At 39.2% G+C, this 16,113-nt stretch overlaps 1 protein-coding gene across 6 annotated transcripts in view; it reads right to left on the minus strand.

The window, feature by feature from the left end:
- Positions 1-10,038, minus strand: part of TRAF3 (TNF receptor associated factor 3) — an 86,250-nt gene extending 76,212 nt beyond the window's left edge. The window contains exons 1-3 of one of the 6 annotated variants that reach the window (XM_081968169.1): positions 9,580-9,655; positions 9,469-9,547; positions 8,333-8,387 (exon numbers count right to left, since the gene is read on the minus strand). The gene's annotated coding sequence lies outside the window, so the exon portion shown is untranslated. The other 5 variants (XM_081968173.1, XM_081968168.1, XM_081968170.1 and 2 more) reach the window with 5 other exon arrangements.
- Positions 10,039-16,113: the final 6,075 nt, after the last annotated feature.

Raw genomic sequence — 16,113 nt, forward strand, 5'->3', positions numbered from 1 at the left:
AGAGTAACAATAGTGATATGATAGTTGTATAAATCATATAAATAAATAAATAATTCAGGAAAATTATTATTTATTGACAAGATTTCTTTCAAATTTCTAATTTGATTATTTTTTTACTAATAAATGCAAGTGAGACAGGCGGTCCATCTATGTAGCTTACATGACATAGGCCATTGAAGACTACCATGTCCAAGAGCTGCTTGCTCTTCCACATTAACTGGAAATGGCTGACAAACTTGTGTTTGTACACTACCATCACAGTTAATTGAACCATGGTTTATTAGCTCAACTGCTTGAACTTGCAAAATTAGTCACGAATTAGCCAACCACATTTTAGTCTAGCAACTTTGGTGACACCAACCAAAGTTTAATATGTAATTAAAGCTTGAAGTTAATGGTTATTAATTATGTATATTAGAAGGGAGAAGGGAAAAGTGCACAAACTAGCATGGTACAATGAACTGAGCTTTAAGTTGGAAACAAATTGAAAGCCTACTCATATATGTAGCAAATTGGAACTTCTGCAAATCCATGTTTGCAAAAGTAAAATGCTATCCTGAATTTTAGGATAAAGAGCAATACAAAAATTGAAAAAATAAATTAGTGAAAGCCCTTGGTAATTCAAAACAGTATGTTATTCCTGCTTGTCTGAATTCTACAAGCAGAGATATTACTAAATCACTGCATTACTGAGAGTGAGTTTGGTATGGTTAAGGCAGGAGACTAGAAACTGGGAGATAATGAGTCCTAGGCCTGTCATAGGTACAAAGATAGCTGGGTGACCTTTAACTATGGGTGACCTTAAGCCAATCATTTTCCCTCAGGGCTTGGAAGGAGACAATGGCAAATTATAAGATTGATTGTGAAACCTTGCCAAAAAAGTTCAGGGACTAGTCCAGTTGCCAGGAGTCAACACTGATTCAAAGGCACACCTCCAAAAATAACACCGATACTCCATGCTTGGAATTTTCTGAATCCACCTGAATCTCAATTTTAAATCAATTTCCCAGCAAGTTACACTGAGAGCAGAGTCAGAGACTGATGGAACAAGGAGCTGACAAATAGACTGGCTCCTCAGAATTTTTCTCTGCTCAAGGGGAGAATCTGGGATTGCCCACAAGTGCTCCATCTAGAAGATAGTAAAACAATGGTCATTGGCTCATTTTAAAGCTCTGGAGGAACTGCCATCTTTACCCAAGCCATGATTTAGCACTTTCAAAAGGACACTCGGTTTCCTTGCTTCCTTTATGAAGTATGAACATTTTGAAATTAATATAAGCATCCTCCCATGGAAAATGCTGTTCATCAAAAAAAAAGGATGATAAGAAAGGACTTTGAAGGTTGGACATTAGAGAAACCGAAATATTATAATTAAAAGAGAAGCGACCCATTAGTATAGAATGGATCAATGTATTCCAACTTTGGAAGAATCCAATGTTACTTAGGAACAATGAACTCAGAGGATGTTTTGAATGTGGATTTAAAAATGAGTTAAAAGAATGATATGGAAAAAGATGTTACACTGAATTTACAAATGAAACCAGATGATGTTTTGATAATTATAAGGAAAATATAAATAACAAAACTAGAAAAGTGACTTGGATAACTTTATTTTAGATTTACAAAAGAGACATGTTAAACTTATGAAGGAGTTTCTGAGAAGTGACAGCGAAAATGAAAAGAAATCATCTTTTGGAACACTATTTAAAGTTATTAAAAAGATTCTTAAAAGCAAAGGGAAGGAATATAAAGTTGGTTTATTTAAAGTTAAAATGTGTGTTGTTTCTGGTAATTCTTAATGGATTTTTGCTGATTGGGACTGAATGGTGAGATTTTTGTTTATAGATAAGAGATGAGATATGGGAAGTAGATATGATTTTGAGATTATCAGAAAAGGTGATGAGTTATTAAAGTGGTTTGTACTTTTTTGAAGAAGCCATTTCTTTATATCTCTTTTCTTTACTAATGTTTGTTTCCCCCCCACATTTTTACTGTTTGTATTTTCTTACTTTGTATTGGTTTTTATCTTTGTATCTGGTAACCTCATTAAAAATTGTTACATTAAAAATGTAAGCTGTATAATAGCCCGTTTATGTTGCAATTCCCATTTACTTGAGTGCATTTACAAATTGTTCTTGTGTTCCAACCATAATGGAGCCTGCCCATCACGGTTGTAACTCATAAAATGGATTGGTCTACCCGTTTTATGACTTTATTTATTGTGGCAATCATTAAGTGAATCACCACTGTCACTAAGCAAATACCACATTCATTAAGCAAACCAATAGTTGGCTATGGGTATAGTTTTGCCAAAATTCACAAGTAAACGCCAATTTTTGGCAAAACTGTCATAAAACATGATCACATGATTGCAGGACACTACAATCATGGGCCAATTACCGAGTACCCCAAGTACAGTCACACATAGCCACTGGGGGGAGGGGGTCCTGACTGTTGCAATTTCAAAGCTGGACATAAGTAGATCCTCTGGAACATCAAATGGTTGCTAAGTGACCGGTCTTAAGTCAAGGACTACCTAAATTAAGACTTCTAAAACAGATTTGCTGCTATTAATTCTAAACAATAATCTATGAAGAGTAAGAGCCATCTTTGGAAGATATTCCTTTGAAAGCACGGATTCTGCAGATTTTCCCCGTCTCCTTCCTTTGCGGTTTGAAATGTATGAAAAGGCACTGAATGAGTCAGAAATATAAACAGAGGAAGAGTAGCATTATAAAATTATCAATAAAATAATAGCCTTTTCTGTTGTGGTTCTGAGGTTTTTCCTTTTATAAGAAACAGCCATTCAGTTTAATTGCTTATGGATTTAGGAAACAATGTTTTACAAATACTTTTGGAAAAGTTATAGGTATGCATATATTTGCTTGGAAGGAATATATAAATATTGCTTATATAAATGAAAGAAAGCCATTGGTATGCAGAAAGCACCCAAATGCATTTACCATTCTGTTGCAGGGATGGCTCACCTTAAAGTCTATGCAACTCTTAAGAGGCTGATTATTATGTATTCCATGCTGCCATCGCACATCTTTTCTGTCAGATTCTGTGAGTTGAAGTACTACACTGCACTTGGATCCAGATTCCATCTTCACATTGAGGAATAGCTAGTGTGTTTTTGAATCAGTTCCTAGACTGAGAATGTATTTTTCAGCTGCTACATATTTAGCTTTTGTAAAAAAAAAATCTATTTAGCAACAATGCTATTGCTCATATTGCAATTATTGTGCTCATAACCAATTCTGGATTACTATCTCCACCTGTAGGCTGCAGGGGAGGATAGTTGCACCAGCAACATTTCATTTAATTTCAATGTATTTATTTATTGTTTATTTAGCAAATTTATATGGCCATCCAACTTACCCAAAGATGACTCTGGGCGGATTGTATTAAAAATGCACAATATAAAAATCCAACAACACCCCCCTACCCCACGGCGGCAGCAACAGTTGATTGGCTCCATCTCCATTTGTGGTCCCCAGACTCACTGAGAAAATCCTGTTGTCAGGCCCTTTCGGAAAGGCAACAAGGTAGGGGCCAATAATACTTCAAAAGAAATGTTCCAAAGGGGCAACCACTGAGAAGACCCTTTTTGTGGTTTCACCAGATGTACATTCCTTTATAGATGGCATCCACAACATAACCGTCTTCCCGTTGCATTGACAAAAGGGATGAAACAGAGGAAGTCCACGTGGGCTATAAAGGTGACAACCATGCACCTTGAATTGTACCTGGAAACAAGACCTGCAGCCAGTAAAGGCTCCAGCAAAAGAGGTGCACAAATCTAGGCTTGCACAAAATTGTTCAGGCTGCTGCATTCTGAGCCAATGAAACCTCTGGATATCTTCAAGGGCAACGCCATGTAGAACACATTACAGTAGTCCAGAAATATCTAGAATTGTGGAATGTTTCTCTTTTGAAGACCCTACAACGTTTAAGTACCATGAAGCATTTTATTTGATCTGGTTTGGCAGATAGAGAACGATAGGAAGATGAGGGAAAGGAAATTTAGTGTGATTATTTTTTGCTTCAGTAAATATTTACTAAATTATTGTACAAATTATTCTAAAAGTTGTTTCTTTATAGCATAATAAAGTTTTTGGGCCACAGATAATTTAGTTCAAATGTTAAAATCCATCCAATTCATTCAAAAGTGTTAACTGGAACTTCAGTGGTTGTGTGTGTGTGTGTGTGTGTGTGTGTCATTCAGAAAAAAAACTTCACTTTTGTCAATTTTGCTATGCTGCAGCCTGATTCTACAGTTGTTGAAATCCATTTTTTTTCTTATGAATCTACTCTCAGTACCCGATAATAACGAAGTAAAAACAGGTTTAGAAATACCTGTAAATTTATTAAAAAGAAAAAACTGAAATATAAAATAGGCACATGTATCCATACCCTTCATTCGCTACTTTTTTGAAGCACCTTTGGCAGCATTTATAGCCTTGAGGCTTTTTGGGCTACTACTGGACTGGCAGATTTTCTGCCATTCTTCCTTGCAAATCCTCCCAAGCTCAGTCAGGCTGGATGGCGACCATTGGGGGGCAGCCATTTTCAGATCCCTCCAGAGATGTTCAATAGGATTCAAGACAGGGCTCTGGCTGAGCCACTCTAGGACATTCAGAGTTGTCCCTAAGCCACTCCTGTGTTGTCTTGGCTTAGGATCGTTGTCATGTTGGAAAGTAAACCTTCAACCCAGTCTGAGGTCCTAGGCTCTGTAGAACAGGTTTTCATTGAGGATATCCCCGTACTTTATTCAGTTTTCCTTCAACCCTGATCAGATTCCCAGTTCCTGCTGCTGAAAAACAACCCCATAGCACACTGTCACCACCAGGCTTCACTGTTGGGATGATATTGTGCATAGGATCAGTGGTGCCTGGTTTCCTCCAGACATAACGTTTAGAAGAGGTCAAACAGTTCAATCTTGGTTTCATCAGACCAGAGAATCTTATTCCTTGCAGACTCAAGAGTTCTTCAGGTGCTTTTTCGCAAACTCTAAGTGGGCTTTTATGTGTTTTCATCCAGTCACTCTGCCATAAAGCCCAGATTGGTGGAGAATTGCTGTGATGACTATCCTTCTGGAATTCTGTCCCATCTACAGAGAGTGGAATTCAGTCAGAGTGACCATGGTAACTTCTCTTACTAAGGCCTTTCTCCCCCGATTGCTCAGTCTGACGAGGTGACCAGTTCTTGGAAGAGTCCTGGTTATCCCAAACTTCTTCCATTTGAGAATTATGGAGGCCACTGTGCTCTTAGGAAACTTCAGTGCAGCAGAAATTTTATTGTAGCCTTCCCCAGATCTGTGCCTTGCAATAAATCTGTCTCTGAGCTCTGCAGGCAGTTCCTTCAACTTCATAGCTTTTGCTCTGCTACAGTGTGCATTATCAGGTGTGAGGCCTTCTATAGAGGTGTGTGCCTTTCCAAACCATGTCCCATCAATTTAATTTACCAAATGTAGACTTCAATCAAGGTGTAGAAACCTATCAGCAATAATCAAAAGAAATGGGAGGCATCTGAGCTAACTTTCAAGTGTTGTTGCAAAGGGTCTGAATACTTATTATGCTAATACGATATTTCAGGTTTTTTTTTCTTTTTAAATTTACAGATATTTGTAAACTTCTGTTTTTCACTTTGTCATTATGGGGTGTCGAGTGTAGATTAATGAGGGGGGGAAATCAACAACTGTAGAATCAGCCTGCAGCATAACAAAAGTGACAGGGGTCTGAATACTTTCTGAATGTACGCACACAAACACACTATTCCATGCCATTCAAAGCTGGTAGCAAATGCAAACATCAAAAAATGTAGCTTCTTCCACTACAAAAAATAAGTTCTGCTGTAAGTTTTGGGCTGTCCAAATTTATTTCATACAAGAGTAACTCTAAAGTTGGGGGGTTCAGTCATATTTGGGGGGTTCAGTCCATATTCAGTCATATGGACTAAATATTGACAATGTGATGTTTATGAAAGTCCTCATGACTGCACAAAACAGAACTGCATGCATTTGCTCTTTATCCAAACAGTCTGCCCAGATCTCAATGGCCACTGGAGGACAAGCATCATCTTGTTCTAGCCTTATTTTATCTTTCTGATCCATTCATTTGAAATGAATATTTAGAATACAAACTAATTTTTTTTTATTTTCTGAAAAACTGAGCAAACCTGTCCAAAGAGAACTAGATGGCTATCCTGCTGTATTACCCCACTGAGTCATTTTAAGAAAAGACTGTATCAAAAGTTTCAGAAGAGAGTTATAAAATGAACTGTTTATTTCTTATGTAGACTTCCATTTATTTTATAGATGGAATCCAACTTCAGAATAAAATAGGGGGGGGGGGGAAGCAACCATACAGCATATTATGCTAGCCAGTATCACATACATACTTCAATTATTTCATTTCATCATCTCCAAATTATATGTAGTTTCTTTCCATCTTGAAATATACGCATGTAAATGTTATTTAAAAGCAGAGATCTTAGTGCAGAACTGACATGAATCCAAGAATTAAGAATCCTTATCAGCATGGAAACCTCATTCTCTGAAACCCTTTGAATTCACTGAAGCTATTGCTTATTAATGACCATAGGCAGAACATAGGCATCAATGGGCAGCAATTGTGATAACTACACATTATCTCTAATATGAAAAGCAGCATGAACCTGAATACCAGTTGCTGGAGAGCAGCAATATTGGGTTATGATTCTTACATCCTGCTTGCAGGCTTCCCAGGGACAGCTGCTTGGCTACTACAGGAAACAGGATGCCACATTAGGGAGGACTTTGGTCTGATCCAGCAGGTCAGTCATGTTCTTAAGTATACACTTTACATTTCGAGAAATGTCATAATTCCTGATTTTAGCTTCATGGTATGCTGCATATGTCCACTGCAGACAAAAATAATGTACATATGCAATAAGTTAGTCTAATGTTTTCTTTAGAATGTCAAAATTGTCTGCTCTTCACCTCTAAATCTAAGTGACAAACTGTCATAAATATTCCTTTCTTACTTATAGATTCTGGAAAAAGCATGGTTTTCAATTTTCTTAACACCTTCATTGACTTGGGATTAGATCCTTGTAATTGCACATAAGGAATATATATAACAGCACAACTTACTTTTAAGGACACATGCAAATATTATTTCATTTGTTTAACCTGACACACTTTCCATTCCTCGCTAATAAAAGCAGTTTTCCCAAAATGATCTTACAATATCACTACCATATACTAAAAACAATTCTTTCATACATGGAACATCTTTGCTACAAACACTAAAATCCAGCTTTTGCTTCCCAAATATTTTAAACCCAAATATGGTTTCATAAATCTATCTTCTATTATTTTAGATAACCAAATACATGCAGTTTCAAAACCAACCATTAGTCTTCAGCAAATTAGAATGGAAAAATTAAAAAAGAAAAACAAGATAGTATATGGACTAAAAATGTCAGAATGTTATAATTTATTTACTACATGCAGCCGGTTAACAATTGTAATAATGCATTTTTCTAAATAGCCTATATAGAGATCAATTAAAAAGTCAAAGTCATTCACATTATAGCATCCAATTGCATAGGCTACAGCAGACTGCTTCTCTCCACAGACATGCCTTAAGCATACAGTACTACTGGTGCAGTCCTGATCTCAGCGACATGTTTAGTCATCGAGTTCAATAACTGGGAGAATTGAGCTCTAAAAAATATTACATTTACCCATAAAATCTGTAACGTTCATCCTTTTTTACAATCTTTGATCAAAATACTGAACATTCTTCCTTACTAGCTTGAGGGTTACTCCTCCCATTGTCAGCACATATAAACCGACAAGGTCCTACAATCCATATCTGTTTAATTTTCTAGCACAACATAATATAAAGAACAAAGCTTTCCAAAATACATTTAGATGACTGAAAGGACAGAAACCCATGCTATTGACAATGACATCTGAATATTTCAGCAACATCTTAGTAAAACACTATGTAGACATGACTAGACTGACAAATGCAACTATCATTTTCTTAAATTAAATCCTATCTTTTCCTAATATACATTTTACAAACTGCTCTGTTGCCAACTTCTTCTTCATTTAAAACAGACAAACCAATAAAAAACATTACAATCAGCTTTAAGAATCAGTAAGATTTATCTGCAGAGGCATGACTCAGTATAAACTTTTAAGCAAATTCTTCACGGCACTACAAAATGACGTAATCGTGTATAATTCAAGCTTTTCTACTTCTTAAAATAGAGGCACGTTTAAAGTACTACTGTGGTGACAACAGCAAAACAATTTGTAACCCAACGCCTGTAATACCTTCATGTTGTATCCTTTAACTGCTCCTTCTTCTGCACTTGCTATAAAGCTATCCCTATAAAACAAAAGCAAAAAAGGCACAGAATAAAGACATCTCCATTGCATTTCATTCATCCCACATCTTTTACAAGTGTCCTCCCTCCTCTTCAGCTGCACCTGCAACAGTCCTTAATCCTGCATGCCTACTACCTCTGATACAAATTCAAAATGCAGCTGCCTGAGCATCCTTCAGTGACTGGACTGCAAAGTGATCAAGCAAAACAAGTGTTCGGGGAAGATACAAAGTTGTACGTACATCGAGAGTTTGCCACAAGTGAATTAAAAGCAGCATCCCCCACCCCACCCCCGTTTTTACCAAGGCAGACGCGCTTTGCCCCTTGAAAAACCCTTCGGTCCGCCCACATCGACTGCATATGGAGGGAGCCAGGAATTAAGAGAGCGTTCTGCATTCATACACATCAAATGCATGTAGGCAGACACCTTTATAGTGCAGCAGCAGCAGCGGCCGAAGGAAAAAAAAACCCGGCATGCTTTTCTTCCCCGCCGGCAGCTAACAGACCCCGCGTCCTGCTGATCCGATCCTGAAACGTGACTAGAGGTTGCGGCCTCGCAACAAGCTTCAAGAAAAGAAAAGAAAGAAAGGCACACCGCGTCTCTTAAAGCAGCCAGACACGCCACCTCTCTCTTCTTCCAAAGCGAATATAGTGGAAGGAGGAGCAGGAGGGAAGAAGAGGAGGAGGAGGAGGAGGTGGGAGAGGAGCAACAATAGCAGCAACAGCTTGAAGGGTGATGAATGTGCGAGCAAAGCAGCCAGTAGTGATTCTTGGCGGCGGCAACAGCAGCAGCAGCAAGAGTAGCAGAACGAATCTACCTCGGAGAGGCAGTTTTCGAGGCGCATGGAGGCTGAATGCGAATGCCTCCGGGCAGTAGCAGCAGCAGCAACAGACTCCCCGCATAGTCCCCAAGCAGCAGCCTTCTTTCCGGGCGGCTGCCTTAATTGGGGAAAAAACAAAAAAGAGGAGAGAGAGAGAGAGAGAAGCAACAGCTCGGGGGAGCGGGAAGATGCAGCCCCCTACCCAGTTCTAGGCGAGCTCCTACCACTCCAGACACGCGCTTATAACTGAGCAGCAGCGGACCTCTCCAGACTAACCGCGGCGCCAGCCCCTTCCCCACAGCAGGTCCACGGTTCGGGCAGCCCCACACGCCCCGTGTGCTCTTCCAAAGGGGGGGACCTCCGGCCGTTGCACACGACGGCTTCCCCTTCCAGCCAGCTGCACCGCCCCTGACTTAGCAACGCAGCAGGGAAAGGGGGAGACCGACCCGCTCTGCCTCGGCTTTGGGAAAGGCTCCCTCCTCCTCCCCACCAGCTCCGGATTCCGCCTCTGCCTGGAGGCGAGCAACGGCCGGCCAACCTTCTCCGGTTCTTCCCCTACTACTTACTCTGCGCCTGAGGAAAAGAAGGGAGAGGGGGGGTAAAAAGAACCGCGGACGCCAGCACTGCCGACCACTGCTGTCCTCGCAGCAGTTCAGCCAAACGTAGTCTTTGCCTTTCCCTGGCTGGAAAGTCCCTGGTGCGCTGCCCCGGCTGGTTCTTTTTTTTTTCTTTTCTTTCCCCGCCCGCCCGGCACTTCCTCTCCCGCCCTCGAGCCCAGTCTGGAAATCCCCGCCGCGTTCTTTCTTTGCTCGCGCTCGCCCGCTCTCGCTCTCTTGCGCGCGCTGCCGGGCTCTTTCTACAACCAGCACCCCGCTGCCGCCGCCGCCGCCGCCACCACCAAGCGCGCCTCCAGACTGGCTTCTCGGCACTGGCGAGGCGGGTTGAACGAGGGTCGGGCCTCCGCGGAGCTCAGTCCCCGCCCCGCTCATTCGCCAGCCGCTGGCTGGTTGGCTGTCCTGCCTGACGGAAAAGAGGGAAAAAAGCGGGGGGCATGGGGCGGGGGCGCTATTTCCGCACACATTTCATTCAGGAGGAAAAAGGAACGACCGACACCCCCTCCCCCTTTAGCCGTAGTTCCGAGGAAGAAGGGACAGAGATGGCGCTGTTTCATTCGTGCGTAATTGGGGTTTCACTAATATCGGGAGTCCCGCTGGAATTCTAGTACTTGTTTGTGTGGTGAAATGATTAAATGAAGTCTCTCTCTGAGCATGGACTGAGCGCTGTCCTTTCCTTCCACTTATAAGTCCCGTATCTGTGGCGAGCGCTGACTTCCATCATAAAGTTCATACATAGGGAATTAAAACTTGGATTTTCACAGTTGGTGTGGAGGGAAAAGAGCAATCCCTGAGCATTTGCTTAAATCGTTTTTTTTCCCACCTATCGTTCTTTTCCTTTGTAATAAGGGTCCTTTATGATTTTCACAGTAGGGCATGATAGCATTCATAATTATTTCGTAAAAGTGAGTTTTAAAACATTTATGGAGAAGATCAGTACCCCCCTCCATTTCACTGGTGCTGAAATGTATCTGAAACAGTTTTAAAACAGAATAATTCATTAAAAGCATTTTAATGCAATTTACAAATTAAGAATTTCCACAAATATTTAATGTTTTTTTTTAAGTCATAAAGGCATTCTCCCACAGCACACTTCAAAAGCATCAATACTCTTCCTATCCTGCTTCTTCAAAGTCCAACTTTCAGTTCCATGTAACTGGGAACATCTTGGCTTGCACAACTCCGATCATTTTATGTACAGGACAGTTCACAATATTTTAAAAATACATACACTTTTGGAATAAAAGCATGAAACAAGATGGTCACCTAACCCCATTCGGTGTTTGTAATTATGAGGTGCAGTATTTCTAAAACGAAGTACACAGGGAAACGGGCAAAAAAAAATTAAAGCCTGGCTCCCTAAATATCTTTTCTTAACATGGTGCCTTCCAGATGTGTTGGGATGGCACCGATGAGGGTATCAAATTGGGGAAGGCCGCTTTAGGTACAGCCAAGCAACTATCTCTGCTACTAAAATACATACTTCTCAAGTAAAGAAGTTTTCAGTCAGCCTTCTGTAAAATCACTAGAGAACCAGAGAATGAAGAAGGAAAAGAAACATGACAAGTGAAAATGAAGGGAAATCACAAGGCCAAATAACCAATTCAAGAAAGTAAGCTCATTTCACTCCAAAGTCAAGGGTCAAAACAATGTGAAGAATAAGAATAAACAACATGTAAAACACAACTTCAGATAGCAAGAAAACCCAAGATTTATGGGAGCTATCAAAGCCGAGCAAACAAGCAACATACACATATTCATATTCACTCTTAGTAAATATTATCTATTTACTGTTATAACCTAATTCATAGAAAAACTATTTTTTTATCTTAAGGTTATTCTAGTAGTGCATATTTAGAAAATGTCATTTGCATGTTTTGGGTGATATTAGAGATTAGAGAAATAGCATTAAACTGGTAAGTTTGAAAGTTATTAGACCCACATTAAAGCTGCTTTATGGCTGTAGCTCTTTATTCTGAAATGTCTATAAAAAAGAATAAACACTTAAATCATTTTGAAGAAATGCTCATATTTAGGCTATGACAAACCCCTTCTCCAGCTGAAAAAGCAAACAGATAATTGGATCCTCGTTTATCCCTTTGAGAGGTTGTCTCTTCTTACCAGATCTTTGCCACATCTGGATAATCTGGTGCAACTGAGATTCTTATCCAACACAATCCATGTTGACCATACAATTGAGCAAGTTGTTAGAGACTGGCAGCCATGGCAAAGCCTGTCAGGAAGAAAGAACCTCTCATGCGAATTAGAGCCACTTCTACAGCATCAGTGTTTCCACCCCTTTAATCCCTCATAAAGCAGTGTGATTCCAAGTCCAACCAATAAATGTTATTACTTCTACCAGCCTCAGAGCACTGAAAAACCTCACTGTCTTGGCAATTGTTCAAGTGGATACTTTTCCTTATAACTGTGACCATGGTTACCTTTGCTGGACTGGGGAAAAGCAGAAATTTTAAAAGATACATGCAGGAAAAGTCAAGCTCAGAACAGGATGCTGAGCTTAAAAGTGTTTATGTGTGTGTGGGGGGGGGCATAGAATCATAGGGCTAGACGGGACCTTGGAGGTCTAATTTAACATACAGTAACTCAGTTTAATTTAAGTGCTAGGAAGGAGGGTGAAGTAAGGATTCCAGCAAATGAGAAAATTAACTACTCACAAGATTTACAGTGTTAAGCAATTCTAAGTAAAATATTAGTTTTGCAATGATTCCAAAGAATTTGGATTAGACTCAGAACAGAACAATTTTGCATCTGAAAATAAATGATAGCATGAAATCAATCTGGTTTGGAGCTAATCCCAAAATGATTGCAAACATTTATTTGAAAATGCTTTAGAATTCAAATGCGGAGTGAGTGTGCAGAGGTTAGCTTTGTGTGTGTGTGTGTGTGTGTGTGTGTGTTTGTGTGTGTGTGTGTGTGCGTGCGTGTGTGTATGATAGTTACGTTATTTATTTATGGTGCCTTCTGGTCAATCTTAAATCCTAGTCACTGCCTATACAATTCCCAGGAGTTTTCTGGCAACATTTTAGGAAGTGACTGGCCCAAATTCACCCAGCTGATTTCATGTCTAAGGCAGTACTAGAACTCATAGTCTCCCATTTTTTTGCCTGACAACTTTAACAACTATACCAAATTGGTTGTCAGGATTCCAGATTATGAGTTCCCATTCCTTGGAGAGCTGCCAAAGCCTATATTTTATTTTAAATGCCTAAATTCTGCTTCTTGTAGTTTTCTTAGTATGACAAGCTATCTGTATGAAGCAGCTTTAATATGGTTTAAGTGATGCTACCAGGTGCTGTTTTTCTGATATGTGAAGTCCACTCACTCAGGACTTGCATCTCTCCAGTTGTTTCCTACAATTAGTGAAAATTAAGCTTCTCATATCTTTGTGCCATTTACAGCTTCTTATCTCTTATTGTCAGTAGCATGTAATGGCCAAGAAACAATCTGATTCTATCCATTGTGCTTCTCATTACTAAAAAAGAACCAGTCACAACTATTTTGCCTAAAGTTGCTATTGTCATTGTAAATTTCACAATTCACAAAAGTTCCTAGAACTTTTATATAGCAGTAGCCAAGAGTAAAGAATTCACCAGGAAAAGGATAGTAAGTAACATGCATATTATACATTATTATAAATTTGATTCTGTAAATTATTAACATCATTTAATATACAATATGGATCATGCTGAAGACCATATTTCTTCAAGTGGTATAAAACACACAGTTATGGCAAGATTACAAAATATAGAAGTAGCTCATTCCTTTGATGAAAATTGAAGGAAAGAAGTGGTGTGGGGATGGGAAGGGCAAAGATACATTACAATTTTTATGGGGCCAAAATAATTTCCTAGAGGAAAAAATGGACTTCTGGGTTATTTTAAAATTATTTTAGAGCTGAGCATAAATCCAGACTTGGCTTAGCTAAAGGGCAGAATAGGTCAGCAAGAAGCTAGAAAATACAATACTAGCCTATTTTAGCCAAGTGAAATGCTAATAATAATTAATACTATAATACTAAATTATATTAATATTGTATAATATTACTATACTATGCTAATTATTGTAAAAATGTTACTCCAAACCTTGTTGACTACATCTATTGATTTTCCCAATGAAAAATGCCATCAAATATAAACAAGTTCTAGAGAAGTAAACCATGGATATTGACATGGATATTGTAAATTGAAATTGCTTATTTTAAATTGATAATCTATAGAAGAGAAAAATCAGATAGTGTTGTGCTTATGGCTTCCAATGGAGATTGACTGAATTGGTATTGTAAAATGGAATGATTAGTCACTGTTTTGCTTTTATTTAGCTTTTATTTGGGGTGTGTGTGAAGAACTGGTAATCATACTAGTTAGAAATCAGGAAAAATATGATCCTACAACTAGGAATCTATGATTCAAGAACTTGAGGCAAGAAAAAGATAATTACAGCATGATCAAGATGGGACTTCCTAATTCATGAGGTTAAGAAAGAGATATGAATTGAATAGAGGGAGGCTTTGAAATGAATAATAGCTAATAAAAGAGACTGTTGACTTTATAGTTAGATCATTTTTCCTACAATATGTCATGTTCCTGACATGTAAGATTTCTATAATCAAGAAGTAAGCAATGTGGCACATTTAGCTGCATATAAAGTTAATTAAACTCTCAGATTAAACAACAATTATTAAACAAAATATCTCCAAACTTGTAATTCCCATAATTTAAATTTAAGATGGGAATCCTGAAATCTTATGTGGCAATAAAACTCATGTGCAATACCTTGCAGGATTGTAAACAATTTTTAATTATTCTTTGTATTTTTTTTGCGCAATGTCATGCAATACAGTCCACCAATTAGAAAAAAAACACCGCCATAATCCCAACCTAATTGTCATAATCTGCACTGATAGAGTATGATAGAAACTAAAAGTATGCATATCCCAAAGTTGCTTTTTCAAGAGGTAACTGGACTTTCAGAGTTGAAGAAGCTTCTTGGATGAGAAGCGAAATGTCTTCAAAGAAAAACCAGAAAGTCCGGTTGCCTCTTGAAAAAGCACCTTTGGGACAACCATGACCCAGATGACTGAGAATCTCCATAGACATTTAGCTGAAAGTATGCATGTTTGAAAGACATCAGATCCTGGAGGCTAGTTCAGAATTTTGAACATTGTAATTATTCTGGGAATTTAATCACCACTCTAGGTCCCAGATGTATTAAAGACTGCTCTGAAATATCACTATGTGTGAATTGTTTTAAATTGGCTTAGATTAGAATAATCAAAGGTTCACTATATTGCCAAAAGTATTTGCTGACCCATCCAAATAATCAGAATCAGGTATTCCAATCACTTCCAGGGCCACAGGTGTATAAAATCAAGTACCTAGGCATGCAGACTGTTTTTACAAACATTTGTGAAAGAATGGGTCGCTCTTAGGAGCTCAGTGAATTCCAGCGTGGAACTGTGATAGGATGCCACCTGTGCAACAAATCCAGTCATGAAATTTCCTCGCTCCTAAATATTCCACAGTCAACTGTCAGCTGTATTATAAGAACGTGGAAGTGTTTGGGAACGACAGCACCTCAGCCACGAAGTGGTAGGCCACATAAACTCATCCATCATCAGTGTGTGACCTCACAAATGCGCTTCTGGAAGAATGGTCAAAAATTCCCATAAACACACTCCTGAACCTTGTGGACAGCCTTCCCAGAAGACTTGAAGCTGTTATAGCTGCAAAGGATGGACCGACGTCATATTGAACCCTATGGATTAGGAATGGGATGTCACTTACAGTAAGTTCATATGTAAGTAAAGGCAGGTGAGCGAATACTTTTGGCAATATAGTGTATTATTTAAATGAAAGCTTCATTCCATCTGAGACAATCTGATTTCAGCCCAAAATAACTTGTATATCAAAAATTATATGTACAGTCTATATCCGCGATATCGGTGGCACGCAGAACTGTCTCTGCTGGCATGCGTGCCATCACCCCAAGTCAGATCTCTGTGGCGTTTCTTTTGTGAGCTTCTGTTCCCTGCAAGCGACGAAACAGAAGCTTACTAAAGAAAAAGACCTTACCTCTTGCTGCCTTGCCAGTGTTGGGATGCCCCACCGCCTGCCGGCCAGCTGATCTTCGGGTCCCTGCTGTGCATGCACATGTGCATGTCTGCGCTTGCACGTGCATCTCTGTGCATGTACATGTTCACACATGCCTGTGCATGCTCACATTCGTGCACATCCATGCATGCACACGTGCGCATCTGCACAAGTTTGGGCATG

This window comes from Natrix helvetica (genome assembly GCF_964273705.1).
Source record: "Natrix helvetica genome assembly, chromosome: 1".
Classification (NCBI taxonomy): domain Eukaryota; kingdom Metazoa; phylum Chordata; class Lepidosauria; order Squamata; family Natricidae; genus Natrix; species Natrix helvetica.